Source organism: Heptranchias perlo, chromosome 13, assembly GCF_035084215.1.
Source record: "Heptranchias perlo isolate sHepPer1 chromosome 13, sHepPer1.hap1, whole genome shotgun sequence".
In the NCBI taxonomy this organism is placed as follows: Eukaryota; Metazoa; Chordata; class Chondrichthyes; order Hexanchiformes; family Hexanchidae; genus Heptranchias; species Heptranchias perlo.
The window spans coordinates 66,668,113-66,678,144 of NC_090337.1; positions in this window are offsets into that span (position 1 = coordinate 66,668,113).

The following is a 10,032-nucleotide window of genomic DNA, read 5'->3' on the forward strand; positions in this document are numbered from 1 at the left end:
GAGGATGGGAATAGAAAAGGTGGAATATTAAAGGGTGTCAGGAGTGACCAGGAATGTGGGATTAGACTAGGTGGGTTATTAAAGTATACAGGAGTGAGCAGGAGAGTGGGATTAGACAGGGTCGGATATTAAAGGGTATGGGGATAGATCAAGAGAGTGGGATATTAAAGAGTATGGGGAGTGAGCAGGTGAGTGGGGTTAGACTGGGGGGGGATATTTAAGGGTATGGGGAGTGAGGAGTGTGGGGTTAGAGTAGGTGTGATATTAAAGGATACGGGGAGTGTGCAGGACAGTCAGATTAGACTGGGTAGGACAATAAAGGGTATGGGGAGTGAGCAGCAGAGCGGGATTATACTGGGCAGGATATTAAAGCATATGGGGAGTCAGCAGGACAGTGCGATTAGACTGGGTGGGTTATGAAAGGGTGCGGGGAGTGAGTGGGAGAGTGGATTTAGTGTAGGTGCACTATTAAAGGGTATGGGGATTGAGGAGAGTGGGATTGGACTGGGTGGGATATTAAAGGGTATGGGGAGTGAGCAGGAGCGTGGGATTAGACTGGGAAGGACATTAAAGGGTACGGGAAATGAAAAGGAGGGTGGGATATTAAAGCATACAGGGCATGAGCAGGAGAGTGGGATAATAAAGTCTACAGAGAGTGTGGAGGAGAGTGGGTTTGACTGAGTGGGATATTAAAGTGTATCGGGAGTGAGCAGGATAGTGGGATTAGACTATGTGGGGTATCAAAGGTTATGGAGAGTGAGCAGGAGAATGGGATTAGACTGGGAGGAGTATTAAAGGGTACAGGGAGTGAGCAGCAGAGTGGGATTAGACTGGTTGGATATTAAATGGTATGGGAAATGAGCAGAAGAGTGGGATATTAAAGCATACATGGAGTGAGCAGGAGAGTGGGTTTGACTGGGCGGGATATTAAATTGTATATGAGTGAGCAGGAGAAGTGGGATTGAACTAGGTCGGAAAATAAAGGATATGGGGAGGGAGCAGGAGAGTGGGATTAGACCATGAAAGAGTATGGGGAGCTAGCAGGAGAGTGAGTGGGATAATAAAGGGTGTGGGGAGTGAGTGGGAGAGTGCATTTAGACTAGGTGGGATATTAAAGGGTGTGGAGAGTGAACAGGAACATGGGATTAGACTGTGTGGTATATTAAAGGGTATGAAGAGTGAGCAGGAGAATAGGGTTAGACTGGGGGCGATATTAAAGGTTATGGCGAGTGAGGAGTGTGGGATTAGACTGGGTGGGCTACTAAATGGTACGGGAGTGAGCAGGAGATTGGGATTTTAATGGGTGGTATATTAAAGGATATGGAGAGTGAGCAGGAGAGTGGGATTAGACTGGGTGGGTTATTAAAAGGTATGGGGCGTGTGCAGGAGAGTGGGATTAGACTGGGTGGGACAGTAAAGGGTATGGGGGGAGAGGGAGAGAGTGGGAATAGACTGGGAAGATATTAAAGGGCATGGGGAGTGAGGAGAGTGGGATTAAACTAGGTGGGCTATTAAAGGTTACGGGGAGTGACCAGGAGAGTGGGATATTAAAGGGTATGCGGAGTGAGCAGGAGAGTGGGATTAGATGGGTTGGATTTTAAAGGATATGGGTTTAGACTGGGTGAGTTATTAAAGGGTATGGGGAGTGAGCAGGAGAATGGGACTAGACTGAGTGTGACTGTCTTCAGCCAGAAGTGCCGAGTGGATGATCCATCTCGGCCTCCTCCCGATATCCCCGCAATCACAGAAGCCAGTCTTCAGACAAATTGATTCACTCCACATGATATCAAGAAACGGCTGAGTGCAGTGGATACAACAAAGGCTATGGGCCCCGACAACATCCCGGCTGTAGTGCTGAAGACTTGTGCTCCAGAACTAGCTGCGCCTCTAGCCAAGCTGTTCCAGTACAGCTACAACACTGGCATCTACCCGGTAATATGAAAAATTGCCCAGGTACGTCCTGTCCACAAAAAGCAGGACAAATCCAATCCGGCCAATTACCGCCCCATCAGTCTACTCTCAATCATTAACAAAGTGATGGAAGGTGTCATCGACAGTGCTATCAAGCGGCACTTACTCACCAATAACCTGCTCACCGATGCTCAGTTTGGGTTCCGCCAGGACCACTCGGCTCCAGACCTCATTACAGCCTTGGTCCAAACATGGACAAAAGAGCTGAATTCCGGAGGTGAGGTGAGAGTGACTGCCCTTGACATCAAGGCAGCATTTGACCGAGTGTGGCACCAAGGAGCCCTAGTAAAATTGAAGTCAATGGGAATCAGGGGGAAAACTCTCCAGTGGCTGGAGTCATATCTAGCACAAAGGAAGGTGGTAGTGGTTGTTGGAGGCCAATCATCTCAGCCCCAGGACATTGCTGCAGGAGTTCCTCAGGGCAGTGCCCTAGGCCCAACCATCTTCAGCTGCTTCATCAATGACCTTCCCTCCATCATAAGGTCAGAAATGGGGATGTTCGCTGATGATTGCACAGTGTTCAGTTCCATTCGTAACCCCTCAGATAATGAAGCAGTCCGAGCCCGCATGCAGCAAGACCTGGACAACATCCAGGCTTGGGCTGGTAAGTGGCAAATAACATTCACGTCAGACAAGTGCCAGGCAATGACCATCTCCAACAAGAGAGAGTCTAACCACCTCCCCTTGACATTCAACGGCATTACCATCACCAAATCCCCCACCATCCAGGACAAAGCAGCCCGTTTAATTGGCACCCCGTCCATCACCCTAAACATTCACTCCCTTCACCACCGGCGCATCGTGGCTGCAGTGTGTACCATTCACAGGATGCACTGCAGCAACTCGCCAAGGCTTCTTCGACAGCAAACCCACGACCTCTACATAGAAGGTCAAGAGCAGCAGGCACATGTGAACAACACCACCTGCACGTTCCCCTCCAAGTCACACGCCATCCCGACTTGGAAATATATCGCCATTCCTTCATCGTCGCTGGGTCAAAATCCTGGAACTCCCTTCCTAACAGCACTGTGGGAGAACCGTCACCACATGGACTGCAGCGGTTCAAGAAGGCGGCTCACCACCACCTTCTCAAGGGCAATTAGGGATGGGCAATAAATGCTGGCCTGCCAGCGATGCCCACATCCCATGAACGAATAAAAAAGAATTAAAGGTTATGGGGAGTATGCAGGAGAGTGGGATTAGACTGGGTGAGCTTTTAAATGTTATAGGGAGAGCGGGAGAGTGGGGTTAGAATGGATGGGATATTAAAGGGAATGTAGAGTAAGCAAGAGTGGGAATAGACTGGGAGGGTTATTAAATTGTATGGGGAGCCAGCAGGAGAGTGGAGTTAAACTTGTGGGGATATTAAAGGGAATGGGGAGTGAGAAGGAGAGTGCGATTGGACTAGGGAGGAATATTAAAGGGTATGGGGAGTGAGGAGAGTGGGATTAGACTAGGTGGGATATGAAATGGTTTGGCGAGTAAACAAGAGAGTGGGATTAGGCTGGAGGGATATTAAAGGTTATGCGGAATGAGCAGGAGAGTGGGTTTAGACTGGAGGGTTATTAAAGGTTATGGGGAGTGAGCTGGAGAGTGGAATTATACTAGGTGGGATATTAAAGGGTATGGGGAGCAAGCAAGCGAGTGGGATTGAACTAGGTTGGATATTAAAGGTATGGGGAATGAGCAGGAGAGTGGGATTAGAGTGGATGTGACATTAAAGGTTATGCAGAGTGAGCAGGAGGATAGGATTAGACAAGATGGGATATTAAAGGGTGTGGCGAGTGAGTAGGAATGTGGGATTAGATCAGGTGGGTAATTAAGATGTTAAATTGAGGGCAAATTATTGACCTGGTTAGGAAATTGGCTGAGCGGCAAGAGACAGAGAGTAGGGATAATGGGCAGGTACTCAAATTGGCAGGATGTGACTAGTGGTGTCCCACAGGGACCTGTGTTGGGGCTTCAACTATTCGCTCTATTTATTAACGACTTAGATGATGGGATAGAGAGCCACATATCCAAGTTTGCCAATGACACAAAGATAGGCAGCATTGTAAGCAGTGTAGATAGAAGCATAAAATTACAGAGAGATATTAATAGATTAAGTAAATGGGCAAAACTGTGGCAATTAGATTTCAATATAGGCAAGTGTGTGGTCATCCACTTTGGACCTAAAAAGGATAGATCATAATACTTTCTAAATGGTGAAATGCTCGAAACAGTGGAGGTCCAAAGAGACTTAGGGGTCCGTGTACATAGATCATTAACATGTCATGGATAAGTACAGAAAATAATCAAAAAGGCCAATGGAATGTTGGCCTTTATATCTAGAGGACTAGAATACAAGGGGGCAGAAGTTATGCTGCAGCTATACAAAGCCCTGGTTAGACCACACCTGGAGTACTGTGAGCAGTTCTGGGCACTGCACCTTCGGAAGATATATTGGCCCTGGAGGGAGTGCAGCGTAGGTTTACTAGAATGATCCCTGGATCCAAGGTTAAATTGTGAGGAGAGATTACACAAACTAGGGTTGTATTCCCTGGAATTTAGAAGATTAGGGGGTGATTTGATCAAAGTTTTCAAGATATTAAGGGGAACTGATAGGGTAGATAGAGAGAAACTATTTCCGCTGGTTGGGGAGTCTAGGACTCGGGGACACAGCCTAAAAATTAGAGCCAGGAATTTCTGGAGTGAAGTTGGGAAACACTTCTACACACAAAGGGTGGTAGAAGTTTGGAACTCTCTTCCGCAAACAGCAGTCGATGCCAGCTCAATTGTTAACTTTGAATCTGAGATTGATCGATTTTTGTTGACCAAAGGTATTGAGGGATATAGGGCTAAGGCGGGTATATGGAGTTAGGTCACAGGTCAACCATGATCTCATTGAATGACTAAACAGGCTCGAGGGGCTAAATGGCCTACTCCTGTTCCTATGTTCCTACATGGGGAGCGAGGAGGAGAGTGGGGTTAGACTGGGTGCGATATTAAAGGGTATGTGGAGTGAGGCATCTGCGAGCCCAGCCGGCTGTGTGTTTTTTGTGTGATGGACTGTTTTATAAATAACCTGTAACACTTTCAGTATGAGTGTCAGTGCTAGCAGATGTCCCCTCACTCAGTCACAGGGCTGTCGGATCCAATGGGCACTTGCTGTACACAAAGTGTGAATAATATCTATAGTAGCAATATTCCTCTTTCTCAGAGTATAATTATATTTTTATTTCCCCATATCTTTGTGAATCATTCACTATTTTAATGCTCCGTGCACCAGTCTGGGAAAACCAATTTGTGAGGACAAGCCTTTGAAAATTTCACTCTATAACCAGGCCTCAGGAGCCTTGTGAGGAAGGGCTCTCTCGTTCTCTCACTCCTGTGTGGGAGGGTAGTTCAGTACTTTTCTTTCTCCGCCCAGTGACCCCTGGGTTAGAGAGAGGGGAAATCAACCCGGGTTCCTGCCTCTGATCACTGTCCAGTGACCCCTGGGTTAGAGAGAGGGGAAATCAGCCAGGGTTCCTGCCTCTGATCACTGTCCAGTGACCCCTGGGTTAGAGAGAGGGGAAATCAGCCAGGGTTCCTGCTCCTGTTCACTGTCCAGTGACCCCTGGGTTAGAGAGAGGGGGAAATCAACCCGGGTTCCTGCCTCTGATCACTGTCCAGTGACCCCTGGGTTAGAGAGAGGGGAAATCAGCCAGGGTTCCTGCTCCTGTTCACTGTCCAGTGACCCCTGGGTTAGAGAGAGGGGAAATCAGCCAGGGTTCCTGCTATGGATCACTGACCAGTGACCCCTGGGTTAGAGAGAGGGGAAATCAGCCCGGGTTCCTGCTCCTGATCACTGTCTAGAAGACTATTTGACTACAGCGGCATCACAGCCAAACATGCACCTGCCTTCACCCGATGTCCAAGCATGTATCATGCAGCAGGATCACTGGACAGTACAGAGAGGTGATGCTAAAACCTTCCAATCATTCAGATTATAGTTAGATGATTTGGTCAGAGGCAGCGGACTCTCTGTCTGGATCGGCTAAGTTAGGCTCCCTCATCTATTTACCTCAGCCACAGCGGCCCTGGGTTGGGGAAGGGAAATCAGTCAGGATTCCCAGCTGTAGTACCAGTTTAAAAAACACCACTGCGTGTTAGCTATCCGGCACCAGGACTACACCACTCCCTCCCTCCCTCCCTCCCTCCGTCCCTCTCTCTCTCTCCCCTCCCCCCTCCCTCCCTTCCACAACTCTGTTGCTTCTTTCGCAAAAACACGATTGAGCTCCCTCCTGAATTGACAGACATGATCTCAGCCCCATGGTGTTCCGATCAGTCACTCGACATTGGCTCTCCCGTGGTTTTAACCTGTGCTCTTTTTCCTGCTGTGTGTTTTATCTTGAAGTGATAAACTCTGGACTGTCCTTACCTGTACTGTTGAACTCCGCGCATAAAGACCCGCTGTCAGTCACACTTTATCGAATGCTTTTTGGAAACCAGGTTATGTGAACTTGTGGTATCACCCGCCTCAAAAAAACTCAGGGAGGTCAATGGGACTGTTCCCCTAACCAGGCTCAAGGATATTCAATAGATGCTCACACATTCAGCCCTCCGATTTGCTCCTGGGAATTGATTTGATTATTGGCCAGTTATTAGTGTAAGACTAATGGGTCTGTAGCTGTCCAGATTGGACTCATCCCCTTTACTGAATCTTGCTTCCAATCCAGTGTGACAGTCGCTGTTACATTCGAACTGGTGTCTTGCCTGAAACTCAACACAGACAAGGGCCGTGTGACTGATGGTTTGAACGTGTTTGGAGAGACAGGAGAGGAGGGAGGGGGAGTTGTGACCGTATTATTCCAAGATTAAAAAATAATTTAATTCTTCATAAGCAGAATCGCCAAAATCACAGGAGGTTATTTTAGTCTTTGACCTGATATCAGTCAGTCTTTTCAAACTGTCAGCTTGTGAAACTGGGGTTTATCTGAGAGCATCTCTGGGACCTGCCCATCCTGTTGGAGATGCCGTGTCTGATAGGCAGCAGTGGCTTCACTAGAGAGAACGTTTCTGTTAGAGGTGAGAAAAGCACAAAGCCCAGTTCAGCTAGCTGTGCTCGGTGCAGAGACCTGAACCGCTCAGGTGTTAATTCCTGTCACACTGCCTTTTGTTTCTCTGTCCCCAACTGCTGTAGATGGCTTCGTTCAGCAATGTTTCTGATCTAGATCCCACAACAGCAAGCTCCTCCCCCTGTGCACCCCACTCCCTCGCCCCCCGCTTATCCCATCCCTCACCCCCCCGCTTACCCCATCCCTCACCCCCCCGCTTACCCCATCCCTCACCCCCCCCGCTTACCCCATCCCTCACCCCCCCGCTTACCCCATCCCTCGCCCCCCGCTTACCCCATCCCTCGCCCCCCCGCTTACCCCATCCCTCGATCCCCCGCTTACCCCATCCCTCGCCCCCCCCCGCTTACCCCATCCCTCACCCCCCGCTTACCCCATCCCTCGCCCCCCCCCGCTTACCCCATCCCTCGCCCCCCCGCTTACCCCATCCCTCGCCCCCCCGCTTACCCCATCCCTCACCCCCCCCGCTTACCCCATCCCTCGCCCCCCCGCTTACCCCATCCCTCGCCCCCCGCGTACCCCATCCCTCGCCCCCCCGCTTACCCCATCCCTCGCCCCCCCGCTTACCCCATCCCTCGCCCCCCCGCTTACCCCATCCCTCGCCCCCCCGCTTACCCCATCCCTCGCCCCCCCGTGTACCCCACTCCCTCGGTCCCTCACCCCACTCTCCCTCCCTCAGTCCCCCTCCCCTGTGCACCACACTCCCCCTCCCCCGGCCCCTCACCCCACTCCCCCTCCCCCGGCCCCTCACCCACTCCCTCTCTCCCTGTGTAGTGACTGCAGACTCAGGGTCCCTGTGCTTCCTGTATCACTCCCTGTGACTGTGGCCTCTGTTGCTGAGCAGTGAATTTGTGCCAGTGACAGTCTTCCTGTGTCTTGGCTTGGCATTAAATGGCGGCGACATTTCCCATCCTGTGCACTACTAGAAAACTACAATGTTGCAGATGCAGGGTCCGAATTTCATCCTCCATCCCACACGTGCCTGGGCGCTACTCAGTTGGACGGCACCCAGAGTGGGGTCCATCTTACCCTAGGCCCGACACGGCCCAGGCCCCTAGGCCCGACACGGCCCAGGCCCCTAGGCCCGACACGGCCCAGGCCCCTAGGCCCGACACGGCCCAGGCCTCTAGGCCAGCCTGAGAGTGTGTGGATTCGCCCTGACAGAACGTGCTCATTTATATCTACTGGAACCATCTCCTTATTTCCGAATGCCTCCTCTGCACGATCACTGATCGGTGGAGAGGCAGAGCTGAGGGCAGCAGTTTCGCAGCGTATCGCTGTTTCAAGGACTAGAATGCCAGCAGCTCTGAGCTTTGGAGAGGCCTCTGGTTTCACCCTCCCCTCATTCCCTCTCAATGCTGCCCAGCACAAAGAGGCAGAGGGCCAGCTCAATCCCAGCAGGCTCCCACTGACACCCAGCAGCCAGCCACCTCTCAGACACCAGCCACTGGGAGAGTACCCAGAAGGAGCACAGGGTTAGGATCTGGAGCACACGAAACTCAGAGTGTCACCGAGGAGAAACACTGGGAGACACACAGACTAATCACAAGGGAAATTAGGGTGTGACACAGCTGTGACTTTATTGGGCTGGCCGCACAATTTTCTCAGAGGCCCTTCAGGTGTATACTGGGAGCACACAGTCTCCCTAAAGTTTGGCTGTGCTTTATTTAAACCACCTGTAGAGAGTTTTCTTCTCTTGGTTCCAGGTGTTAATAGATCAGTGGGCTGGCACCAGTGCTGGTCGAGTTAGTGCAGAAGCAGCATCATGAAATAGTTATGATCATTTTCGAGATCATGGACAAATCAGGGGTTTGTCCATGATCTGAGGAGAACTGTAGTGTGTTCAATAATGACCCTGGTAGCTGCATGCAGTTTGTGGTGTGCCCTCTCAGAGCTGCTGTTTGTGGCAATCTCGGGTGTCGTAGGTCTGGGCTGAAGAAGGTAAGGTTGATTTTCAGGAAGCCATCCTCCTCCTTCAAATAACCTACACAATCCTGCGATACTGGAGAGGAATCCCTCGTGGTTCATGAATCCCGTGGGATTGGGCACAGAGGCCTCGATGGCCCCATTGTCAGCCTTGGCTCAGCGGGTAGCACTCTCGCCTCTCAGTTAGAAGGTTGTGGGTTCAAGTCCCACTCCAGAGACTTGAAGCACACAATCCAGGCTGAGGGAGTGCTGCACTGTTGGAGGTGTTGTCTTTCAGATGAGATGTTAAACCTCTCAGGTGGACGTAAAAGATCCCACAGCACTATTTTGAAGACGAGCAGGAGATTCTCCCCGGAGTCCTGACCAATATTTATCTCTCAGCCACTAAAAAAACAGATTATCTGTTCGTTATCACGTTGCTGTTTGTGGGATCTTGCTGTGCGCAAATTGGCTGCCGTGTTTCCTTAAATTACAACAGTGACTTCAAAGGTACTTCATTGGTTGTAAAGCACTTTGAGATGACCTGAAGTTGTGAAAAGTGCCAAAAAAATGTAAGCTCGTTCTTTCTTATTGGCCGCTGTCAATAATGTGGAACGATCGCAGTCCTTCAGATTGACTGAAGTTGCTGTTGGTAGTTTGGTAAAGAGCCTGAGGTGTGAGAGTTCAGGGCTGCGGAGACCTCGAGTATCACTGGCAGTGCTGTCCGTGCAGTGGAGGTTGTGTGTAAGTGGGCTCCCGCCCCATGACACAGCCCTGTCACCACCTCCCTGGTGAAGTGGAGCAGTTTTCCTTGGACTTTCCCAGGTAGGTGCACCTGTGTGGTTCAGGGCAGCTCACCTCTGGTGAATTTGGACCTTCCTCGCATCCCTCCTTTCTCCTCCAAATAATGCATAAAGAGGAATATCCAAGGGATTTCTCAGAGCCCCTGAGTTTAATTGTGGGAATCAAAAACGTGGCCGTCAAAAAAAAAGCCAAATATTCAAAAAAAAAGAACAAAAACCCATCTCTCAGAAATCTACTGTTAAAATCCACGTTTGGA